Source organism: Ochotona princeps, chromosome 15, assembly GCF_030435755.1.
Source record: "Ochotona princeps isolate mOchPri1 chromosome 15, mOchPri1.hap1, whole genome shotgun sequence".
In the NCBI taxonomy this organism is placed as follows: Eukaryota; Metazoa; Chordata; class Mammalia; order Lagomorpha; family Ochotonidae; genus Ochotona; species Ochotona princeps.
In genome coordinates, this window is record NC_080846.1 from 54,256,374 (window position 1) to 54,280,429 (window position 24,056).

The window sequence follows — 24,056 nt, forward strand, 5'->3', positions numbered from 1 at the left end:
AAGCTAGTTTTACCCCAGATGTAGGCAATGGCCTAGATTGTCTTGTACCCAGGAAAGTGTCACACTGCTGGAAGAAAAGCTTTCAATGGCTGGCAAGCATTCTGGGTCTGATTGATTCCTGTGGTAACTATACCAGTGTGCCAGCATAGTAGCCTACTCGCTTCTTTTTTTTGGTAAAGATTTTGATGGGGCCAGGCACGGCAGCCTAGTGGCTAAAGTCTTTGTCTTAAACATGCCAAGATCCCATATGGATGCCGGTTCTAATCCCAGCAGTCTTCACTTCCCATCCAGCTCCCTGCCTATGGCCTGGGAAGGCAGTTGAGGACGGCCCAAAGCCTTGTGACTCTGCACCCACATGGGAGACCTGGAAGAGGCTCCTGGCTTCAGCTCAGCTCAGCTCTGGCCACTGCAGCCGCCTGGGGAGTGAATCAGTGGACAGAAGATCCTCCTCTCTGTCTTTCCTTCCCTCTGAGTATCTGACTTTCCAATAAAAATAAATCTTTAAAAATATCACATATTTCGTATTAAAAAAAAAAAGATTTGGAGGAAAGGAGGGCACAGGACCTGCCATGCCCCCATGGATGCGCACCAGCTGGGGCCTCCCTACCACCATTAAGCTGCTGCCAGAGTAGGTGCATTGCTGGGGAGTCAAAATGGGGGCCACTGAGGGCTTCTCTGACATACACAAAATGATTTCTGGGATGGATTGGGTCACTGCACCCACGGCTAATCCTGGGAACTGAGATAGGGTGGATAAGAAGGAGAAATTTGGAGGGCCTTCCTGAGTCAGGCCAAAGCACCTGCCTGCATGCACGAGAGCCAGAGCTGGGGGCAGACGGTAACAGGCAGGCTGCAGCACAAGCAAGCACACGTGAAAGCCAGGACTGGGGGCAGGTCTGGCAGGAGTTCCTTGAGGTTACCCGAACTAAGCTGCAGAACCCATCAGCAAGTGCCAGGGCTGGAGTCAAACCACACTGGGCTGGGCCACAGCACCCACCAGCATAAGTGAAGCCAGGCCTGGGGGCAGGCCACACCGGGCAAAGCAGCACAGCGTGCCCGATGGGGGAACTGTGGAGATGCCCCTGCTAGGCTGTAGCCCCTGCTAGGCTGCAGCACCTGCCAGTGTGCATCAGAGCTAGGATGGGGGGGCTGGGCTGGGCCACAGCATCTACCAGTACATATAAAAGCTGGGGCTGGGGGCTGGCTGGGACAATGCAAATAAGATCCAAGTCTGGGGACAGACCTGAATAGGGGGCCTCAAGTGGCTCCTGACTACCACAGCACCCCCACTACAAGTAAAGGCAGGGTCTGGGGGTAGGCCAGGCCAGGCCACAGCACCCATCAGTACACAAAGTCAGATCTGGGCACAGGGCTGGTAGGGGTTCTTTGGAGTCACCCTAACCAGGCCACAGCACCTGCCAGCACACACAAGACTGGGTCTGGGGGCAAACCGGGCTAGACTGGGCTTCAATACCCAGTGGTGCACATGAGAGCCAGGGCTCTTAGGAGTCAGCCCAACGGGTCCACTCCACACAATCCCCAACCTCAATCACAGCACATGCTGTCGGACTGGGCTGACTCCATGTAAGGAAAGACATCATCCCAGGATGCACAGAAGACAGGACAGCCAGCCTCTGGGATTCAACAGAGGACCCTGAGAGGCTCACCAAAAGATGGAAAGAAGAGCAGCTGAACAACACTACAGGCTAGTCTCCACCAAGCACCTAAGGCTAGGGACACACCCAAACCCAGACAGCTGGCAACTATGCGAAGCATTACCTCACAGCTGGTACAACAAAGTCCATCTCAGAACAGTCTAGACTACTCAAGTAACACCCTCGCACGCTCTTCTCCCAGTCAGGGTCCCTGGAACAAAATCAGGAGCCCATCTCTGTCCCTGACACTGAACTGACCAGGCAGCAAGGAGCGGTGTAACACCCCCCCATTGCCCCCACCCACGTAATCACAGCAGAGGTCATGGTCTTTTCCCTCAACCACCGGCCCCTACCCCATCCCTTACCATCCCACCCAGAGACCTCATGGGTCTGCAATCCCCTCACCTATGCAACAAACATTTTAAAATAAGTAAGTGCAAATTTAAAAAAAAAAAATTTTAAGGGCCCGGTGGCGTGACCTAGCGGCTAAAGTCCTCGCCTTGAAAGCCCCGGGATCCCATATGGGCGCCGGTTCTAGTCCTGGTAGCTCCACTTCCCATCCAGCTCCCTGCTTGTGGCCTGGGAAAGCAGTCAAGGACAGCCCAAAGCCTTGGGACTCTGTACCCGTGTGGGAGACCTGGAAGAAGCTCCTGGCTCCTGCCTTTGGATCGGTATAGCACTGGCCGTTGCGCTCACTTGGGGAATGAATCATCGGATGGAAGATCTTCCTCTTTGTCTCTCCTCCTCTCTGTATATCTGACTTTCCAATAAAAATAAATGAATCTTTAAAAAAAATTTAAGTAAAGAATGAGAAGGATGCATGAAACTGAGAGTGGAAAAAATACTGATAATTGCTAAAGCTAGATGAACAGTGTTGAACACTGCTATATTCTTTACACTTCTGCGAAATGCTAAAAATTTTTACATAAAAATATCAATGAAAGAAGACATACAGTAAATTGAATAATTAAAACGAAACAAAGCACTGTGATAAGTACACAAACATTTCCATATTATTCTCTATTTTTACCTACATACTTGAAATGTTTCACAATAACTAAGATTTAAGGCAGCAGTAAAACAGAATCAAAAGGACATTGTGGAATAGAGAAGCAATGTGATTTACATCGTCCCAAGGTTCCTGTATTGATCTCAAGTTTCAGTAAGTCTACATGAGGAGCTCCTGGCTCCTGGCCCAGCGCCCACAACTGTGGCCATGGGGAGAGGGAGCCAGTGGGTGGAAGACCTCTGTCCCCCGCTGTCACTCTGCCATTCAAATGAATAACTTTTTTAAAAATATAATAGTTAGCTACCAAAAAGAAATAAGCTATTCAAATATCAGTGGAATAAAAAAGAACTTCATACATGTAACAGAGAACAAAGAGTGTAATTTCTTAAAAAAAGCACAAACTGGGGACAGCATTGGTGCAATGGGCTAAACTGCCCTGTGTAATCCTGCCATCCCACAACAGCACTGGCTCTAATCCTGGCTGCTCCTCTGTGCTGCTCACATGCCTGGAAGGCAGAGAACACAGGCCCAGCGCCCCAAGGGAGATACAGCAGGCACCATGTGGCAACTGGGGGAGTGAATCAGCAGGTGGAAGAGCCAGTGTGCCTTTCAAATAAATATTTTTTGGAAGTATCAACTAAAATGGCAGATTCAGTTCATATGTACCAGTAATCATATTATGTGAAAAGAGTAAGCATATCAAAAGAGAGACTAGCAGATTAATTTTTTAAATCCAACAATATACAAAGAAGAAACACTAGGCCCGGCATGGTAGCTTAGCAGCAAAAGTTCTCGCATTGCACACGGCAGGATCCCATACGGGTCAGTTCATGTCCTGGCAGCCCCGCTTCCCATCCAGCTCCCTGCTTGTGGCCTGGGAAAACAGTCGAGGATGGCCCAAAGCCTGGGATCCTGCACCCATGTGGGAGACCTGGAAGAGCTCCGGGCTCCTGGCTTCAGATCGACTCAGCTCTAGCCATTAAACTCAGATCTGAGTCCGGGCTCCTGGCTTCAGATCGACTCAGACACTTGGGGAGTGAATCAGCGGACGAAGATCTCTGTCTCTCCTTCTCTCTGTATATCTGATTTTCCAATAAATAAATAAATGTTAAAAGCAGCAGCAGCAGCACGTAAAAGCAAACACGGGCCACAGGTGTTTGGGGCCCTGTGCTCAGGTGGGAGACCTGGCTCCTGGCTTTGCACTGGCCGCTGCTGCAGCTATTTGCAGACAGAACCAACAAATGGAAAATCTTTGTTTTCCTTTCCCTTCCCTGCCCTCCCACCACCCAACTTTTTAACTCTGCAGTTTGAATAAATAAATAAATGAATACATGTTAAATTAAAAAAGCTAAGTGAGTCAGGCCATTTGAAATGTAAAAATGGTTCAAGGAAAAGTACATGACACAAATATTAACTTGTAACACAAAAGAAATTAATACTATTCATTAGGAGCTAAGGCTGTGGCACAACAGGCTAAGCTGCTGTAGGCCATCCCAGCAACCCCCATGGTAGCTCTGCTTCTGATCCAGCTCTGCTCTGACCTACTGATACACCAGGGCCGCTGTCACCCCCATGAGACACAGATGGAGTTCCTGGCTCCTGGCCCAGCGCTGGCCATTGTGAGCACTTAGGGAATGAACCAGCAAGAAAGAGCTCTGTCTCCCGCTCTCTGTTACAGTGGGTTTCAAATAAATTCTAAATATCTATTTACTTGTTCTAACTTTAGGGGGTGGGTGCTGTAACAGCTTAAGCTACCAACTGAAGAGGGATAGAGTTCCTGTCTCCTGTTGCAGCCATCTGGGGAGTGAACTAGAGAAACAAAGATCTCTCTCCTTTGACCTCTCTGCCACTCTTGATTTCAAATTAACACAATGTGTGTGGCTATCTGGCAGCCTGCAGCCTTCACCACCTGGAGGGGACACTGTCCAGCAGGGACGGACACCTAGGAGGGCGCCCAGGGACTTGGAGTGTCTCTGCTCCCCTCTCAACAGTCACCTCATCACCCCTCGCATCTACTTACCCTCCACCAGGCCAAAACTCCTCCTGTTGCTGAGCTGTTTATGCTGTCCATGCAAAGAAGCCTCAGTCATGAGAATTTGGCACAAGGTTAAAGACGCTGCTTGGGACACCGGCATCCCGTATGGAAGGGCCTAAGGTCAAAACCCATCTCTGCTTGGATTTCAGCCTCCTGCTAATACACACCTGTGGTGATGGCTTAGGCAGCTGGGTCCTTGCCATCCCTGTGCAAGACCGGAGGGAGTGCCTGGTTTCTAGCCTTGACTGGCCCAGGCCCAGATACTGTAAATCAGAAGATATCTTTTTTTTTTTTAAGATTTATTTTTATTGGAAAGGCAGATTTAGAGAGAAGGAGATACAGAGAGGATGATCTTCCATCCGCTGGTTCACTCCCCAAGTGGCCGCAATGGCCAGAGCTGAATCAATCCGAAGCCAGGAGCAAGGGGCTCCACACAGCTGTGTGGACTGCCAGCTCTCTCTCCACATGTCACTCACTTTTCTCCAAATGCTAAAACCCTTCCATTGTGACTGAGGGTTTCAACACCTTCAACATTCTGCCTTAAAAATTACTAGGTTCTGGGCCTGGTGTGATAGCGTAGCGGTTAAAACCTCACCTTAAACATGCCAGGATCCTACATGGGCGCCAGTTCATATCCCAGGTGCTCTATTTCCCATCCAGCTCCCTGCTTGTAACCTGGGAAAGCAGTGGAGGACGGCCCGGGGCCTTGGGACCCTGCACCCGCGTGGGAGACCTGGAAGAAGCTCCTGGCTGCTGGCTTCAAACTGGCTCAGTTCCAGTCATTGCGCCTACTTGGGAAGTGAACCAGTGGGTGGAAAATACTTTTCTCTCTGTCTCTCTATAATTCTGACTTTCCAATAAAATAAATCTTTAGAAAGGAAGAAAGGGAGGGAGGAAGGGAAGGGGAGGGAGAAAGAGGGAGAGACAGAGAGATACAGGGAAGGAAGGAAGGAAGGACGGACGGATGGACGGACAGGGTAGGACAAGACAGACAGACAGACTATATTCCCCTCCCAGTCCTGAAGTGGTAGAAGTTACCTTCCCTCCCCCTCACACCACAGTGCCTGGGAAAGGGCAAGTGTGCTTGTTTCTTACAGTACTTCCAAATCAGTCTACCTCCGCCTTCTCTAAAAAGAACCAACTCTGCCTTGAAGATTCTACAAGAGCTCCAACTGGGCCAGAGTCGTGGCAGGGCACGTAAAGCTGCCTCGTGCTGTGTCAGCATGCCATCTGGGCTCTGTCTTGTATCCTGCTGCTCCACTTCTGATCCAGCTCGCTACTAACGACCTGGGAAACGCAGTGCAAGATGACTCAAGCTCTTGGGCTCCTGCCACCCACACAGAGGTTCCCGGCTTCAGTCTGGCCCAGCCCTGGGGAGTGCAGCTTCTGGGGATGAGGCAAACAACGGGAGATGTCTCTTTCTCTTTCTCTCTCCTGGTCTCTCATGATCTTGCTCTAACTCTTTCAAATACATAAATAAATCTTCAAAACAAGTCAGAACTTTGACCAAGCGTATAATTCTAAGTCATCACCCTACTTCCCTGAATTCCCACATGGTTGTTAAATTTCTCACCTCCCGCACAAGACCAATTCCTGCCTGCCAATGACATGCGCTCAGCCTCCCGTACCCTAACTCAACAGCCTTTGAGCCCACCAAGGCTCTACTGCCTCGCCACCTCCTATGAGCCACTTCCCGTCTTCCCACCTCTCCTATCTGATTCAAACTGCACGCTATTTTGCAATCACTCCCTCACATATAGCTCCTTCCCCCTGCCCTTCTTTTACCACCTTGGCAAAACTTGTCCGTGGTTAAATCACTCACACAATCCTGCAGCTGAAGTGGTGGAGAGAAAAAACATACTGATTGATCTCACTCTAATTTCATCCCCACAAACCTCAAGGGGCCCTTAACGCCACTGGTAATCATACATTATTTCTCTAGGGCAACCAGTATCCCAAATAACAATTTCCCATCTTCTCTCTCCACAAAACTCATCGCTTCCTTCCCATTCTCACTCTCAGGTGGCCACTTCGCTTCCTAATTCTCGATGGACTTTAAAACAATCAGAAGAAAAGTTTTACAAACTCCCACTGCCAAATCAAAACACCTACTTGATGGGTGTGTTTTGACATATATTTTGAAGATGAAATGAACAGGAATTGGAGGCCCAGTTAGCACAGGGTGTAAGAGAAAGGAGTTGAATGCCTTTCAGATCTTTGCTCAGAATTCACCCTCCAGCCAGGCCTCTCCTTGCGTCTCTATCTGCCTCTTTCTCTCCCCATCACACGGCTACATTTTCACCGTCTCCTTTTCCATTTTCCTATTCTGAATTTTTTGTTATTATTTGACAATACTAGTTATCATCAACAAATATTACATATTTTACTCTCACTTAATATTTGCTTCCCTACTATACTACATGCCTGAACCGGGCTAGAACTTTCGGCCTGAGGCCACCACCTGCAAGCTCGGCATCCCATACGGGCCGAAGATGGAGTCCCAGCTGCTCTGCTTCCAATCCAGCTCCCTGTTTATACACCCAGGAAAGCAGCAGAACCACACGTGAGTCACTATGGCCCTGGATCCACGTCAAAGACCTGACGGGCTTCTGGCTACGACCTCCGGCTTGGCCCAGTCCCCGCTGTTACGGCCATTTGGGGAGCAAAGAAAACAGTGGGCTCTCTCAATCACCGTAACTGCTTTTACCATAAATAAAACTTTAAAAAACAAATTAACCTGAATTCACGCCTATGTACGCAAGAGACTGTAGGTCTAAATAACCTTTATTGAAGATGAGAGGGGCTGGCGCTAATCTTCCACCTCTGAGCACTGAAATCCTATACGGCGCTGGTTCGTGCTGCAGTTCCTTCACTTCCCATCCAGCTCCCTGCTTGTGGCCGGGGAAAGCAGCAGAGGACGGTCCAGAGCCTTGGGACCCTGCACCCGCGTGGGAGACCCAGAAGAGGCTTCTGGTTCCTGGCTTAACATCACTTCAGTTCTAACCGCTGCACCCATTTGGGCTACTGCACCAGGCCCTACTTCAATAATTTTAAAGAGGAAAAAAATATCTTCTTCCCAAAAGGCATAAATAAATGAATAAAATGCTAATCTATTAAAAAGAATTAAACTTCATAGGATGAGTTCTCCTTCAGGGGTGATAAAAAAAATATCCTGGAATTAGATAAAGGTAATAGGGGGTTGGCTGCAATGCAGAACGAGCTGACACTCCACCTGCAGAGCCAGCGACCCATATGGACACTGGTTCAAGTCCTGACTGCTCCACTTACTATCTAACTTACTGCCTAAGACCTGGGAAAGGCAAGGCCAGGCAAGGTAGCCTAGTGGCTAAACTCCCCACCCTGCACATGCCGGGATCCCATATGGGCAATGGTTTGTATCCCAGCCACCCCACTTCCCATTCCAGCTCCCTGCTTGTGGCCTGGGACAGCAGTCGAGGACGGCCCAAAGCCTTGGAACCCTGTGTGGGAGACTCAGAAGAGCTCCTGGCTCCTGGCTTTGGACTGGTTCAGCTCCGGCCGTTGTGTCCACTTTAGGAGTGAATCAGACAGATCTTCTCTGTCTCTCCTCCTCTCTATCTGCCTTTCCAATAAAAATGATAAATCTTAAATTAAAAAAGAAGAAGAAGAAAACTGGCACAGAGAAATTAAATGATGAAAACCAGAGGAGTAGAGAGAAGAATAGAGATCCAAAGTCTTATTTATTTACCTAATGCCTGTACTGTTAACTAACACGTTATACAACTTCCCTATTTTGATGAGAAATTAAAGAAAAATACTGGCAATATTACACATACAGTTATTTTGACTAGACTAGCAGTACCTACTTGATCACAAGTAACACTACACAGGCATCAAAACTGCAGTTACCAAGCCAAGTTAATGATACACTTGGGCTATCACACAATGGAAATGATTAGCCAGTAGAGTGTGAAAGAAGCTTGTGTTCTCAGCTCTACTAACTCTAGCAAAAATGTACTCACATAAAAACTGGCTGTAATTCTATTTAATCTCACTAAGGTGTTAGAACGTCAGGCAACAAGTGGTCAGGATGAAGGTAAAAAGAGCCCTGCTTTATGAGGCGCTTTTCCTACTTCATTCAGGCTGGTTTACCAAACATACTTTCAGTAATCACTGCTGTATTGTTCCTTGTCGTATTGTACTCCAAAATTACAGTAATATTACACAACAGTCCATAGTCAAGTTTATAGGATCCCAGGATCACTGTAGCATTAAAGACTGTCAGACTAATGACAAATAGTAACTTCTAAAATTCCTACCTATTAGGTTTGCATTGTGGCACAGCAAGTTAAGTCACCACTTGCAACGTCCAGTCGAACTCTGTGCTAATGCAGCTGGAAGAGCTGCAGCAGCGCTGTGTCCACCGTGGGAGACCAAACGCATTCAGCACCTCAGCTCTGCCTTCACCAGGCCGGCCTCTCTGGCCATTCGCAAAGTGAACAATTCATGGAAAATCACTCCCGCTCTCTCTGGATCTATCTCTTCCTCCCTTCCTCTCTACCATTCTGCCTTTCAAATAAAATCTTAAAACAGAAAAAAGGCTCCTACATAAAACACAACTTTTCAGAAGTGACAGAGATGAAAGCAACTAAGTGCTTTTTAAAGCACTGTCCACTAATTAAGATGACAATTTCCAAAAACCTACTGTGTGCCAGCTAGTTAGAACAAAATATCAAAACTTGGTCTCACTCGGTTCTGTGGTGACTGTCCACAGAGCACTCAGGAACAATCCTTCAACCTCCTGCATGCCACATCACAGGCGAATCCTGCCATTTTTGCCAAAGCTGATGAAGCCTTTCTGGATGAGACGCTGGTGCAGAATGGGCAGGTAGGCCACGAGGGCAACGTCCTATCAAGATGTGCGACAACCAAACCAGGGAGCAGAAGAGTCACCCCGCCCACACACCAGGCCCATTCTGATGAGCTAAGAGCAGGCCAAGGGAACAGGCGGGGCACACGGCGCTGAGGAGCCCTAACCAGAGACCAAGTGCATCATTTAAGGGAAAGCACTGCTCTACTAATGAAGGTAGCCTTAAGACGGCAACCACACAGACCATATGTACTCAAGACAGGGAGGACTGCCAGTTCTACCAGCTGGTCCTTACAGGCCTGTCCAGCTCAATGAAAAGTAGTGTGATGCAGCGGGCAGTCCCTGCCTGCAATGCCAGTAGCCCATATGGGAGCAGTTTCATGTCACAGCTTTCGGTCCAGCTGCCTGCTAATGCATCTGGGAGAGCAGGGGAGGATGGCCCAAGTGCCTAGGTCCCCAGAAGCTACTGGCTTTGGTCATGGCAGCTGCAGCCATTTGGGGAGTGAACCAGCGATGGAAACGTCACTCACTCGCTCTCTCCCTCTCTTTCAGTAACTCGGCTTTTCAAACAAAATAAGTATTTTTTTTAAAAAGTATGTAAAAAATAAAAAGTTTACTTGTGGAGCCCAGCATGGTGGCTCAACAGCTAAATCCTCACCTTGCAAGCGCTGGGATCCCATATGGGTGCCAGTTTGTGTCCCGGCTGCTCCACTTCCCATCCAGCTCCCTGCTTGTGGCCTGGGAAAGCAGTGGAGGATGGGCAAAGGCCTTGGGACCCTGCACCCGGGTGGGAGACCCACAATTCTAGGCTCCTGGCTTCAGATTGGCTCCAGCAGATGGAAGATCTTTCTATCTTGCCTTCTCTCCGTAAATCCAGTACCTTTCCAATAAAAATAAATCTTTCAAAAAAAGTCCGCCACGTAAAGCATTTTGAAAGCCGTGGATATTTTTTCATTCTGCACACTTCCCTGACATTTTGAACCTCTTACACATGACGGCCACCACAAACCTCCTTCTCAATCCCAACACCCTAAACCTGCCCACTCTAAAGCACACAGACACCCCACAGCTGGTAAGCACGCATCCCACAATCTCACTGATGTTACATTTCTCCTGATTCCCAGCACTTCAAGGTAATTATTTAAGGTGTGGACCAGTACAAATCTCTATGTGAACCCTGGGAAGCCCCCTCACCCTCTGATGTGTGCCTAACCATGAATGGGTCACAGCAGGGTAACTGAAGGGTAACTGTAAAAGTTGCCCTGAACCTGAAGCCTAAATCCTCAGACCTAGCAGAGTGCTACCAAAACCTGCAGTCACTGCAGCGTCTGTGTGGATCCATGCAAGCAGCGATGTCTACAAACCACCGTGGGAGCTGCATACATGAGGAATAAATACTGGCTTTGGACCAAGCCTTAACATTCAGCAACCTAAAGACAAAGGACTGGAGGCCGACACTGTGGGATAGCAGGTGAAGCTGTGTCTGTGAGGCCAGAATCCCATACAGACACCAGTTTGGGTCCCAGCTGCTCCACTTCCAATCCGCTCCATGTGAATGTGCCTAGGAAAGCAGAAGATGGCCCAAGTGCTTGGGTCCTGGCACCCACATAAAAGCAGCTACTGACTTCGGCTGATCAGGTCGCAGCCACTACGGCCGTTTGCGGAAAGAACCAGCAGATGCAACCTCTTTCAGCGTCTCTGCCTTTCAAACAAACACATTAAAAAAATTACTTTTTTTTATAAAAAGGTGTCTACAACCGCAAATCTTGAGTGATGTTTCAGTATTAATTCAACTGACTGGCGGCTGGCACCTGCTTGATACACTCGCATTTAAAGCACACAGCAGGCAGGCTTTCTCAATTAATGAAGAAAGGATACAGAAGTTATGACGTGACCAGCAACTCATACTACCTGTGAAATACGTCTACATAAAAAAAAGTGCCCTGAGTTTCAACAGAAGGTAGAGAATCCTGAAAATATACTACCGACAAATTTTTCAGACACACACACAACATTCTTCAGACCGTCAGTCACACTGGCATGTGTGACTAAGATGACGCGTGTATCACAAACAGCTCCTTCCACACTGGATATACGAACACTGGGGGAAACTCTTTCTCAATCATTTCCACTGCAAGTGTCCTGCAGCAGAAAGGTGGTTGTCAGGGTGTGAGCTGGGAGAGAAGGAGAAGTTACTGCGTAAGCAGTGCAGGGCTAAGGTTCTCAGGAGGATGGCAATAATGGCTGTAAGGCAACAGGAATGTAAGGAATGCTATGGGCCACTGAGTCATACACATAAAAGTAAATACGTCTTGTTACGTACATTTTACCATAATACAAAAGAAAGTAACTGGGGCTGATGCCGCAGTGTAGCACACTAATCCTCCGGACCCTCACTTATATTTTTAAAGATTTCTTTGTTTTAGTCAAAGGGCAAATTTAGGCCTGGTGCAGTAGCCTACCCGTTAAAGTCCTCACCTTTGGGCCCGGCGGCATGGCCTAGCAGCTAAAGTCCTTGCCTTGAACACGCCCATATGGGCACCAGTTCTAATCTCGGCAGCTCCACTTCCCATCCAGCTCCCTGCTTGTGGCCTGGGAAAGCAGTGGAGGACGGCCCAATGCTTTGGGACCCTGCACCCGCGTGGGAGACCTGAAAGAGGTTCCTGGTTCCCTGCTTCGGATCTGCGCAGCACCAGCCGTTGTGGACACTTGGGGAGTGAACCATCGGATGGAAGATCTTCCTCTCTGTCTCTCCTCCTCTCTGTATATCTGACTTTGTAATAAAAATAAATATATCTTTAAAAAAAATAGAAAAAATAAAGTCCTCGCCTTGAACGCGCCAGGGTCCCATATGGGCGCCGGTTGTAATCCTACCAGCTTCACTTCCCATCCAGCTCCCTGCTTGTGGCCTGGGAAAGCTGTCTAGGACAGCCCAAGGCTTTGGGACCCTGCACCCGCGTGGGAGACCCAGAAGGAAGTTCCTGGTCCCAGCTTCGCACCAGCTGTGTGGTCACTTGGGGAATGAATCATCGGACGGAAGATCTTCCTCTCTGTCTCTCCTCCTCTCTGTATATCTGACTTCATAATAAAAATAAATAAATCTTCAAATAAATAAATAAATAAAAATATAAGTGAGAAGGGCTGGGGAGTTGACACAGCAGTATGGCACTCCTCAGGATGCCCATATCCTTTTTTGGAGTGCCTGGGTTTGTGTTTTGGCTCTGCTCCCATTTCTAGCTCTATGCACCAGCGCAGGCAGCAAGCACCAGCTCGAGCACCTGGGTTCCCGTCACCCACATGGGAGATCCCAATTAAATTCCACAATCGGGCCCAGCACATTGGCCTAGCAGCTAAAGTCCTCCCCTTGAACGCGCCGGGATCCCATATGGGCGTAGGTTCTAATCCCGGCAGTCCCACTTCCCATCCAGCTCCCTGCCTGTGACCTGGGAAAGCAGTCGAGGACGGCCCAAAGCCTTTGGACCCTGCACCCGCGTGGGAGACCCAGAGGAGGTTCAAACTGGCGCTGTGCCAGCCGTTGCGGTTACTTAGGGAGTGAATTATCGAACGAAAGATCTTCCACTCTGTTTCTCCTCCTCTCTGTATATCTGACTCTGCAATAAAAATAAATCTTAAAAAAAAAAAAGGATCCACACTCAATTCCACCTCGCCCAGCCCTGAATGTTCCCAGTATGTGGGTGTTGAACCAGTAACCAGAAGATTTCCCTCTCTCTCTTTCAAACAAAATGAAAATAATTTTAAAAAAAATAAACAAACATAGAGCTTGGAACACTCACACTTCACTGTCATCATCAAGTCTAAATGACTTACCATTTTTTCAAAGATCTACTTATTTTTATTGGAAAGTCAGACATACAGAGAGAAAGGGAGACAGAGAGGAAGATCTTCTGTTCATTGATTCACTCCCCAAGTGACCGCAACAGTTGGAGCTGAGCCGATCCTAAGCCAGGAACCAGAAGCTTCCTTTCGGGTCTCGCACACGGAAGCAGGGTCCCAAGGCTTTGGTCTGTCCTCCACTGCTTTCCCAGGCCACAAGCAGGGAGCTGGATGGGAAGTGGAGCTGCTGGGATTAGAACCGGCGCCCATATGAAATCCCAGCATATTCAAGGCGAGGACTTTAGCCACTAAGCCACTGTGCAGGACCCAAATGCCTTACCTTTTTCTATTTGTTTGTTTGTTTACATTTGATTTTATAACACAGTTTCATAGGCTCTGGGATTCCCCCAACCCCTCCCTGTACCTTCCCCCCATAGTGGATTTCTCCACCTACTTGCAGTATAACAGTTCAAATCCAATCCTCATTCCTCCATTGCAAGCATATACTTTGCACAGTATCCAGCATTTTATTGTCCAGATAAGTTCAACAGTTTCTTGGGCAGACCATCTCTGGTCTGAAGCAAATGCCTTACCAAGATCTCAGAATAGAGGTCGGAGTCTGGTACAGCAGTTAAGGTACCCTCCTCAACTGGGACACTACATACACAATGAAATGCCTGGGTTCAAATCCCAAGTCCACTACAAATTTCTGGCTTCCCGTTAATGTGCACCTGGGAGGTAGCAGGTAAAAAAATGAGTCCTTGGCACACATGTGAGAAACCAGCTCCCAACTCCATGAAGACATCTGGGGAGTAAAACAACTGATGTGCCCTCTCTCTCTCTGCTCTCTCTAGCACACAAATTAAAAGAAAACAAACAAAAAGCTCAGAAGGGGATATGCCATCTGTATGCTGCTGCTGAATATACACATGAAAAACAGAATTAAAGGAAATATATTTTGCTGAAAAAAATGTAAAGCCATACATACAAAGGAAATGCATATTAAAAAAATAAACTGCGTGAATTTCTAAAATTTTTATACCAAAGTAAATTCATATTAAAAAAATGAGTACTTGTTTGAATTGCAGAAGAAGAGACATAGATCTTCCATCCGCTGGTTCACTCCCCAAATGCCTAGAACATCTGGGGCCAACCCAGGCCAAAGCCAGGGGCTAGGAGCTTCACCCAGGTCTCCTGTGTAGATGCAGGGTCCCAAGCACTTGGCCATCTTCCACTGCTTTCCCAGGCACAGTAGGGGGAGCTGGATGGGAACTGGAAGAGCTAGCTCGAACTAGTGTCTATATGGGATATCACAGGTGGCCGGACCCACCACACCACAATGCTTGCTCCTAATGTGATTTTTTAAAATATTTGTTTATTTTAAAGAATGACAGACAAACAAGAGAGACAGAGTGACACACAGTGCTTCCACCCACTGGTTCATTCACCCAAAGCCAGCAGCCAGGGCTGGGCCAGGCCAAAGCCATGCACTCCACCAGAAGGATCATAGCAGAGATAGAAGTCACACCAATCACCCCAATACTGGATGCTGAGATCCCAAGCAGCAATTCAACCCATTATGCAACATCAGTCGGTCCCAACAGAATTGTTAATGTTACAGGCTCTTCCTTCCAGTCCCCAGTGAAAACAGCAAAACTGAAATCCTCGGCTTGACTTAGACAAGCAAGGTGGATCTCAAAGAGCCACGTCCAGTTCCCAGTTTTAATATGGTGGTTCAACAGTGGAAAACTGCAAGCAGCAAGTGAAGAGTATATACAAACTGAACTTTCATCGTGGCCATTATTAACCAACTCTGCAAATTACTTAGTTCTTTGAAGCCTCTGCTGAAAAACAGGGATAACTCAGTTTACTACGCAAAGCACCTCCAGCTGAGTCCTGCAAATGCAGAAAAAATGAAAACGTCACCCTCTCTAGCCATTCACCAGTGTTTATGGGCCCCATCAGCTCCAGGGCCTACGCTGTTGTTTTTGGGCAATCACTGACGGCACCTCCCTCCAGCCCCAGCTGTTTCCATTCTGTTCAACTCCTGGTTTCTAGAAGCTGTTCATATTTAAAGGTAACACTAGCACCAAAGGAGCAGCAAGGGAGCCCTGAGCAGTCTTCGATTGTTTGCGAGGGTGAATTGATTTTGGCTTCACAACTGGAAGTTCTGACTTCTGCAGGCGAGCCACCTATGCACAGCTTTTCACTGAAAACTACATATGCTCCCAGGACAGACCCTCTGCAAGAAGGCAGCCCCGGCTCCACGGTCAAGACCCCAACTTTGTTAAGTCACGGAACAATAACCCTCCCCTAACTCTCCCCAACCTTCCTGTCCATCACTAATATCCTACCAAACCCAAGTTTCAACCAGTTCATGCTGCTTTGCTAACAACCAAGACGGAGTGGAAGAAACAAGACAATCTGACAGCAAAGCTTGGAAGACATTCCACAGAACTGGGTCTGAATTCAGCTTTATTCACCAGCTCGGTGAACCTGGTAAATTATTTAATCTCTTAAGTGACAGAAGAGAACATGGTGACCAAGATCTTGTCAAACTTAGCACCTGGAGTGCTCAACAGAAAGTCAACATGGGGCCCTGCGGCATGGCCTAGCAGCTAAAGTCCTCGCCTTGAACGCACCGGGATCCCATATCAGCACCAGTTCTAATCCCAGCAGCTCCACTTCCCATCCAGCTCCCTGCTCGTGGCTTGGGAAAGCAGCCGAGGATGGCCCAAAGCCTTGGGACTCTGCACCAGCGTGGGAGACCTGAAAGAGGTTCCTGGATCCTGGCTTAGGATCAGCATAGCATCGGCCATTGGGCTCACTTGGGGAGTGAATCATCGGACAGAAAATCTTTCTCTCTGTCTCTCCTCCTCTCTGTATATCTGACTTTCTAATAAAAATAAATCTTTAAAAAAAAAAAGTCAACATGATCCCAATGGGGACTCCGCGCTCACTGCTGGCTTGGTTCATTTTTCGACTGTTGGATTCATAATTTGGGGGCCTTTCTGAACTAAAACCTAACACTTCCATCTGAGCTTGAGCTGAGAAATACAAACTGATGAGCACCCAGAAAACTCAGATGAGTCAGCGAAACTCCATGCCTAACAAATGAAAAGCTTAACATGGGCTATTTATGAATACATAACTAGATTTTCAAAATCAGCAGTTTTGTATTTAGTGCCGTTCCAAATCTGGCCTGGACACCCAAGTGTTGAAGAAAGGCAAAACTCCTAACCTCAGAAACACTTTCCCACCCACACTCTCCAATCACCTTAACTCACACTGGAAGGGAAGAGAAGCCTGGTAATTTGAAGCCAGCCTCAAGGAACAAACTCTCTTCCGAGAGCCTAAAACTAGGAGCAGATGTCATATGCACATTTCTCAGGGACAAACTGCAATTCTAACAAAGTACAGACAACTCAGATTTTTGCCAAGGCTATCCACCGCTTTTTGGTCCAACCGAAAAGAAACGAGTTTCGGGTTCTTCCTCAAACGAATCAAAGCAACATATTTTTGATGACCTATCTCTCCCACTTCAGGAACCCCAGGTTAAACTATGTCCAACAACCTGCTAAACAGAGAGGAAATAAATATTACAGGTAAGGCTTCATCAATGGTAAGCTAAATTCTTAAACTCTTTAACAAACAAACAAACAAACAAAAAAAAGGCAGGGAGAAAGAAAAATCTGGCCTGTGCTCCTCCGCAGAGGGAAATTTCAACCCGAGGGCAGATGCACTTTCTCAAAGAATCCGCCTGTCCTGGCTCCATCAGGGGAGCGGGACTGAACTCCCCTGCGCTCGCCCTGGATTCTGCTTTAATCCCAGCGCAAGCCGCCCCTGCAGGCTTTCTCGCTCTCCTTCTGTTCGTTTCCATCTCCCTCCTCCACTCAAGCCCTTCCACATCCTGTGTTCTCAGATCCTACTAACGTCCCCCCATCCCTAAGGACCTCCGACGCCCACGCAGCTGACCTTACACGCGGCCCCACGACACGGCCAGTTCATTGTACTTCACGCCCCCCCCCACGATCTATTCTTTCATTCTTTTCGCTCTCGCTCCTCGCTTCCTAAAACCCAGGACCCCGCTCGCACACCCTCACGCCATTGTTCCACGACCCCATCCTTCTGGAAACTCGCCCCCAACTCGGAGCCGGTTAGGTCGTCCGTCCCCACGGACCCCCGGGAGACCTCCCACCTTCTCCTCTCCGCACCCCACCCCCCACAACTGTCCCTTCCCCCTTCCCCTCCCTACACTCGGCGCCCCCTCGCAGCCGCGCCGACTCCGCGGGCAGCCTCACCGAGAGCCCGGCCGGACCCCGCCGCCGCCGCCGCCGCGTCCTCCCAGTTCCGGGCTCTGCGTCCGGGACGCTCCCGCGTCTGAGGAGAGGAAAGCCGAGCCTCCGCCGCCCGCTCCGCCGCGGCCGCCGCGCTCCTCCCCGGCGCGCCCCGCCCCCACCGCCGCCTTCCCCGCGTCGCCGCCGGGCCGGGCGGCGGGCGGCGGCGAATCGCACCGCGGCTGGGGGGCCCCCCGAGCGCCCCGCGGATCCACACCGGCTCCCTCACCGGGGCTCGAGCGGCTCGCCCCGCCCCGGAGCCCGCGCGAGCGCGCGCGCGGCCAGCCGGCGCACGGGGCGCGTGCTCGAGGCCGTGGCCGCCAACGGGCGCGCGAAGGAGGCCGGCGCGGGAGGCGGCCGGCGCGCCGGACACCTGGGAGCCGGCCGGTCTGTCGGGGGCCGCCGCCTTACGCGCCGAGGCCGCGGGTGTGGCCGGAGGTCGGAAATGACCAAGGGAGAGAAGGGACAAGGGGGAGTGGATGAATGGGGAACGGTGGGAGACCTGGAGATGCGGGCCCGGAGACGCGGGGCGGCGCGGGGGATGGAGGAGGGCCCGGGGAAAGCGCGCGCGCTGGGAGCGAAGGGCCCGAGCGGGAACTGGCGGAAACAGCCGAAACTGCCCGGAGCTGGCCGAAGGCGGGTGGCGGGAGGGGAGCCTGCGCGCGGTTGGTCCTCCGGTCCAGGCCGCGAAGCGCTCTCTCGGCCGACCTCTGCAGCGCTGGCGACCTCACCCGGATGACTCGCCACCACCGTCCCCTCCATCTCCTTCTCGACCTGGCTTTTGTCCCCAAAGGCCGTTTGAGAGCGTCCCGCCGTCCCGCGGCTGACTCGCCAGCACCTGGTCCAGGGAGGTCCTTGGAGGCCGCTGGGGCGTGGGTTTAGGGACTGGCTCCGGATAACCTGGAGGGCGAATTGAAGGTTCCCTGTTCAAGTCGGTTAAGGGTTGGGTTTCCGATTTTTCCCCCTGGCCGCGTCCCTCCACGAGCCTATGGCGGAATCTTTGTATCTTCCCGGCCAGAGCCCTCTCCAATACTTGTGTGTTTTCTGCAGGTGTGAGGGATAGGAAGGCCCCTTAGGAGGAGCTAGAAGCTGGGGTGTGAGTCTGCCTTGCAGGGATTCCTCAGGATCCGTCCCCACGTTTTTTAGCCCCTGAGGCCAAGAGTTGAGGGTAGAATGTGTGGCTTATAAACCACAAGCACACGCTATACTTGGGATTTCCACGCACTTACTATTGCAGCCACTACATGTATAGTATAGAAAATTATCAACTCATCTGCTCCTGTAGCTTTAAGCTTTCCTTGGGGGAGGCAGGGTGTCCAAAAGCCTGCTAGAAGAGTGGCCCTGGAACCTGGGCCCCTGCCACCCACATGAGAGGCCCAGAGGAGGCACCTGGCGTCTAGCTCCAGCCTGACCCTTCTGTCCTTTGGGGTAAACCAGCAGATGGAAAATCTCTCTGTACCTGCTGTCTTTTTAAATAATAACTTATTTTTTATGTTTATATGATTGAGAAGGAGGCATGTCCATGTGTACCACTGATAAGGGTAGGTCGAGGAATGGGGGAGAAGTGGATGAGACAACTGCCTGCAATGTGTTTTTTTTTTTTTTCTTTCTGTATCTGGGGAAAGAGAAGGAAAGAGGGCTGCTCCCAGTAGCCTAGCCTCATCCATACCCAGAAATGTCATTCTAGCCACCCAGGGTGGAGCATGTTCTGAGCATACTGGTAGCTGCCTTTCAGATAAATAAATAAATCAAACAAAGGAGGGGAGGGAGCAGCACGGTAGCCCAGCAGCTAAAGTCCTCGCCTTGGAAGCACCAGCATCCCATGTGGGCACCGGTTCTAATCCCAGCAGCCCCACTTCCCATCCAGCTCCCTGCTTGTGGCCTGGGAAAGCAGTGGAGGACGGCCCAAAGCCTTGGGACCCTGCACCCATGTGGGAGACCTGGAAAAAGATCTGGGCTCCTGGTTTTGGATCAGTGCGGGTCTGGCCATTGTGGCCGCTTGGGGAGTGAATCATCGGACAGAAGATCTTCCTCTTCTGTATATCTGACTTTGCAATAAAAATAAATAAATCTTTGAAAAAAAAATAAAACTGGACCCATAAGACTCCCCTCCCCCTGTTAACACAATGCCTGATCTTATCTACTCCAGTGATATAATTTTCTTGTTTTGTTTTTAAGATTTTGTTGATATTGGGAAAATCAGTCTGGGAGTGAGAAAGGGGGTGGAATCTCAGACTCCACAGAATTGTGTCATAAATTTCAAAATTTAAAATATTTTTTAAAAATGTATTTTGTTATTGTTGTTTGAAAGACAGATTTCCAGAGAGAGGTTTTTCATCCACTAGTTCACTCTCCAAGTGGCCACAAGAGCCAGAGCTGAGCTGATCTGAGGCCAGGAGCCAGGAGCTTCTTCCAGGACTCCCACACGGGTGCAGAGTCCCAAGGCTCTGGACTGTCCTTGACTGCTTTGCCAGGCCACAAGCAGGGAGCTAGAAAGGAAGTGGAGCAGCTGGGACACGAAGCAGCACCCAAAATGGAATCCCGGTGCTTGCAACAAGAGGATTTAGCCATTGAGCCATCGCACCAGGCCCTCCAGCAATATAATTTTAACATTTAAATAAGCAGAAGACTAGGTCATGGAGCTAATTCAGGCACCTGGCCATGTGTCACTATTGACTCAAAGACTTAGACCATACCATTGAAATGTTTCTTCATTAAGTTGAGCTAAGTATCTATGGAGTGATAGCTATTGTTCTAGGCATTGGGCCACTTACAGTGGAGAATAAAACAGGATTTTCACCCCCAAGGAGAATTTCCAGTTATGAGGGATGAGAACTGCTATTAAGTAATTAAGTATAGTAATGTGATAAATGCTTCAAGCAGAAACATTCTCGGTGAAGCAGGAACACACACAAGCACACAAGAGTGACTCATTCTTTCCCAATTAGTCTTGCTTCCCAGGTAGCGCAAGAACAGAACGATGGGACCCTGAGCCCGGAGTCCTATACCCGGAAAACCGATTCCATTCCCCAAAAATCACTCGGGGAGCTCCTCCCTTCCTCTGGATAGACAATAAAGACCCCATTCCAGAACACCTTAGAGTCTTGAGAAAGACATAATGCCTCTTCTGAAAGAATCCTGTTCTAATAGGAGAAACATCTAAACACGTGGAGAGCCCACTCAAAGGGGAGGTGGGTTAACAGGCAAGCCCAGTGTTGGGGAGCTGTTGAACGGTGGAGGGCCGGGGAGGCATTTGCCTCGTTTTAAGTCCACATCCCATATTGCCTGGGTTTCTTAACGAGATCCACCTTCTGCCAAGGCTGACCCTGGGCCCCAGCATGTGATGGTTCCAGTGCCTGGTTTCAGCGCCTGGGTCCCTGCCGTGTGCACGGGAGACCCTGTTCGACTTCCTGGCTCCTGACTTTGACTGGCCCAGGTCAAAGTGCAGTGAATCCATCCACTCGATGGAAGAGAGCCCAGTCTTTCCCTCTGTCTCTGGCACTCTTCCTGTCTAAGTCACCGTAGACTAGCAGCTAAAGTCCTTGCCTTGCAACCACCAGGATCCCATATGGGCACCGGTTCGTGTCCTGGCTATCCCACTTCCCTTCCAGCTCCCTGCCTGTGGCCTGGGAAAGCAGTCAAGGACCGCCCCAAAGCCTTGGAACCCTGCACCCTTGTGGGAGTCCTGGAAGAAGCTCCTGGCTCCTGGCCTCAGATCAGCTCAGCTGTTGTGGTCACTTAGGAAGTGAATCAGTGGGTGGAAGATCTTCCTCTCTATATTTCTGACTTTCCAATTTTAAAAAAATATTTAAAAATTCAGCATTCTATTAAAACAAAAACTTGATTCAACGATAAATTAAGAGACTTAATTCATTGCCTTAGAGATTTGATAATCAATGACTAATTAATCATTTTTAAGTCTGTTGGCTGAGGCTACAAACTGCAGCAGAAACAGGAAACAGAAAACACCTTACTAGGTACTTTTGCCTTTACCCATGCCACCCCAAATGCCTAAGAGGTTTATATTGGAGTCCAAACTGGGTATATCAGAAAATTCATTTCACAGGATGCCAAGTAAGTATTATCTAGATAAACTAAACTGCATTCAAGTAAGCTTTTAGAAACACTGGTTTAAATAAGTTAAGCTTGTTTCCTTCCTTCGCAGAGCATGTATACGAAGGTGTGTTGGGCAGGAGGGAACAGGCACACAACTTTCCCCCGGGAGCTTTTTGTCGCCACAATGCTTTTCTGTGGATTAATGTTTCTTTGTACATTCGTGCTGTTAAGTCCTATTAAAGAGCTTCAATTAAATCATTTCACAGATAACAGCTGAGGTCCAAAGACATGACAAGCACACAGATTTTTCACTTGCTTTCAAAATCTTAGAGCTGATACAAGCCTTGGCCCATCAAAGGTTGATATGTTAGAAAACCACTGGCATTGTTGGGACCAATGCATTGGCTCAATTGCCTGATCCTCCAACTGCAAGTGCCAGCATCCCAAACGGGCACTGGTTTGTGTCCTGGTTGCTCCACTTCCCATCCACCTTCCTGTTTGTGGCTGGGATGGCAGCAGAGGACGGCCCAAAACCTTGAGATCTTGCACCCACATGGGAGATCTGAAAGAAACTCCTGGCTCCTGGATTCAGATCAGCTCAGCTTCAGCCACTGCTGCCATTAAGGGAATGAACCAGTGAATGGTAGGTCTCTCTCGCTATCTCTCCTCTCTGCAAGTCCACCTTTCCAAAAAAAATCTGTCTTAAAAAAAAAAGTAAAGAAAACCACTAGCATTGTCAACACCAAAATTCAGATCTGAAATATTCAGTTCTGTATGAGTGCCTTGCATATTCACCAAAAACTTAAATTTTACCTTTAATGAATTTATTCTGTATGGAAGAAATAACTAATACTTCCATACTCCAAGTTCACTTAGCACACTTTATCAGTTATACATTTTGCTACATCTTAAAAAACTACTACCCTACTTGTGTAACATGTTTTGTAGTTTGTTTTTCATTTTTTTATTATTATTATATTGTTGACAATCTTTACATAGTTAATTACGGTAAAAAGGTTCAGGGGATATAGGGAAGTGGGTAAGACTATTATGTCCATATTGTTTCCTTCTTGTATCTGAGGTAAAGGGGGATATTGAGGGAGAAGCCCCACCCAGTTTCCCACCCACCCCAAGTCCTGGATGTGGGGCATACTCTGAGATCCTTGCTCAAGTGGTTTTAATAGTTCACCAGTTATGAATCACTGCCAGTTTCTCCACTCCCAGCACGATGAGCTCGTTGAGGAATCCACTGATTGACATAGTCATGTTTTGTAGTTTGTAAGATCTCTCTCAACATATTCTCATTTGATTATTTCCACACATTATTCCAATGTAACAAATTTAAAAATCTGAAGTTCTAAATTCATTTGCCCAAGACCATATGCTTTAAAAATGTTCTTTAAAAAGTGTTCTAAAAATTAAATCAGGGCCCGGCATGGTGGCCTAGCAGCTGAAGTCCTCGCCTTGAACGTACCAGGATCCCATATGAGAACCAGTTCTAATCCCGGCAGCTCCACTTCCCATCCAGCTCCCTGCTTGTGGGCTGGGAAAGCAGTCAAGGACAGCCCAAAGCCTTGGGACCCTGCACCCGCGTGAGAGACCTGGAGGAAATTCCTGCCTCCTGGCTCCGGATCGGCGCAGCACCGGCCGTTGTGCTCACTTGGGGAATGAATCATTGGACGGAAGATCTTCCTCTCTGCCTCTCCTCCTCTCTGTATATCTTACTTTGTAATAAAAATAAATACATCTTTACAAAAAAGAATTGCTATTTAAAAAAATTTAAATCATTTTCCTATTATTTTCATTAGAACACAGTCTCTACCTTCAGGGAGACTTGGTATAGTTCAGTAGGAACAACTTGAAAATATAAAGTGGAGAACAATTATATGGCAATGCCTAAGAAAATGCTGGGAATGGAGTGATGGACGGTGGCGGGCACTGTGCTTACTAGTAGTACATGTAGGAGCCTGGACTGGGAATGCCTCAAAGTTTTTTTTAGGGGGATTCCCCTGAACAAAATGGAGGAATCAAAGCATTAATCAAAAAAAGATGGAAAATGGAGTAGATGAATCAACCACCTCAGCTTTATGCTTGCAGCGGAAAACTGGACAAGGGGAAACCCTAAGACGGACTATGTCAATCAGTGGACTCTGCACCAGCCTCATCATACCTGGACTGTTGCTGATGATATGTTGGAGCTTCTAATTGATCGAGGTGACGCTCTGCTGGCTCTGCCTTCAAACCTGAGAGGGCCTCCCTAAGAGGCCGTTGAACTTGAACT

The 24,056-nt window shown here is 48.7% G+C and overlaps 1 protein-coding gene across 2 annotated transcripts in view; it reads right to left on the reverse strand.

Annotated features, from left to right (window-relative positions):
- SPATS2 (spermatogenesis associated serine rich 2) overlaps positions 1 to 17,966 on the reverse strand; it is a 157,849-nt gene extending 139,883 nt beyond the window's left edge. Inside the window, exon 1 of one of the 2 annotated variants that reach the window (XM_058673511.1) lies at positions 17,684 to 17,949. The gene's annotated coding sequence lies outside the window, so the exon portion shown is untranslated. Of the gene's footprint in view, positions 1 to 17,683 lie in introns of both variants that reach the window. The other variant, XM_058673513.1, reaches the window with a different exon arrangement.
- Positions 17,967 to 24,056: the final 6,090 nt, after the last annotated feature.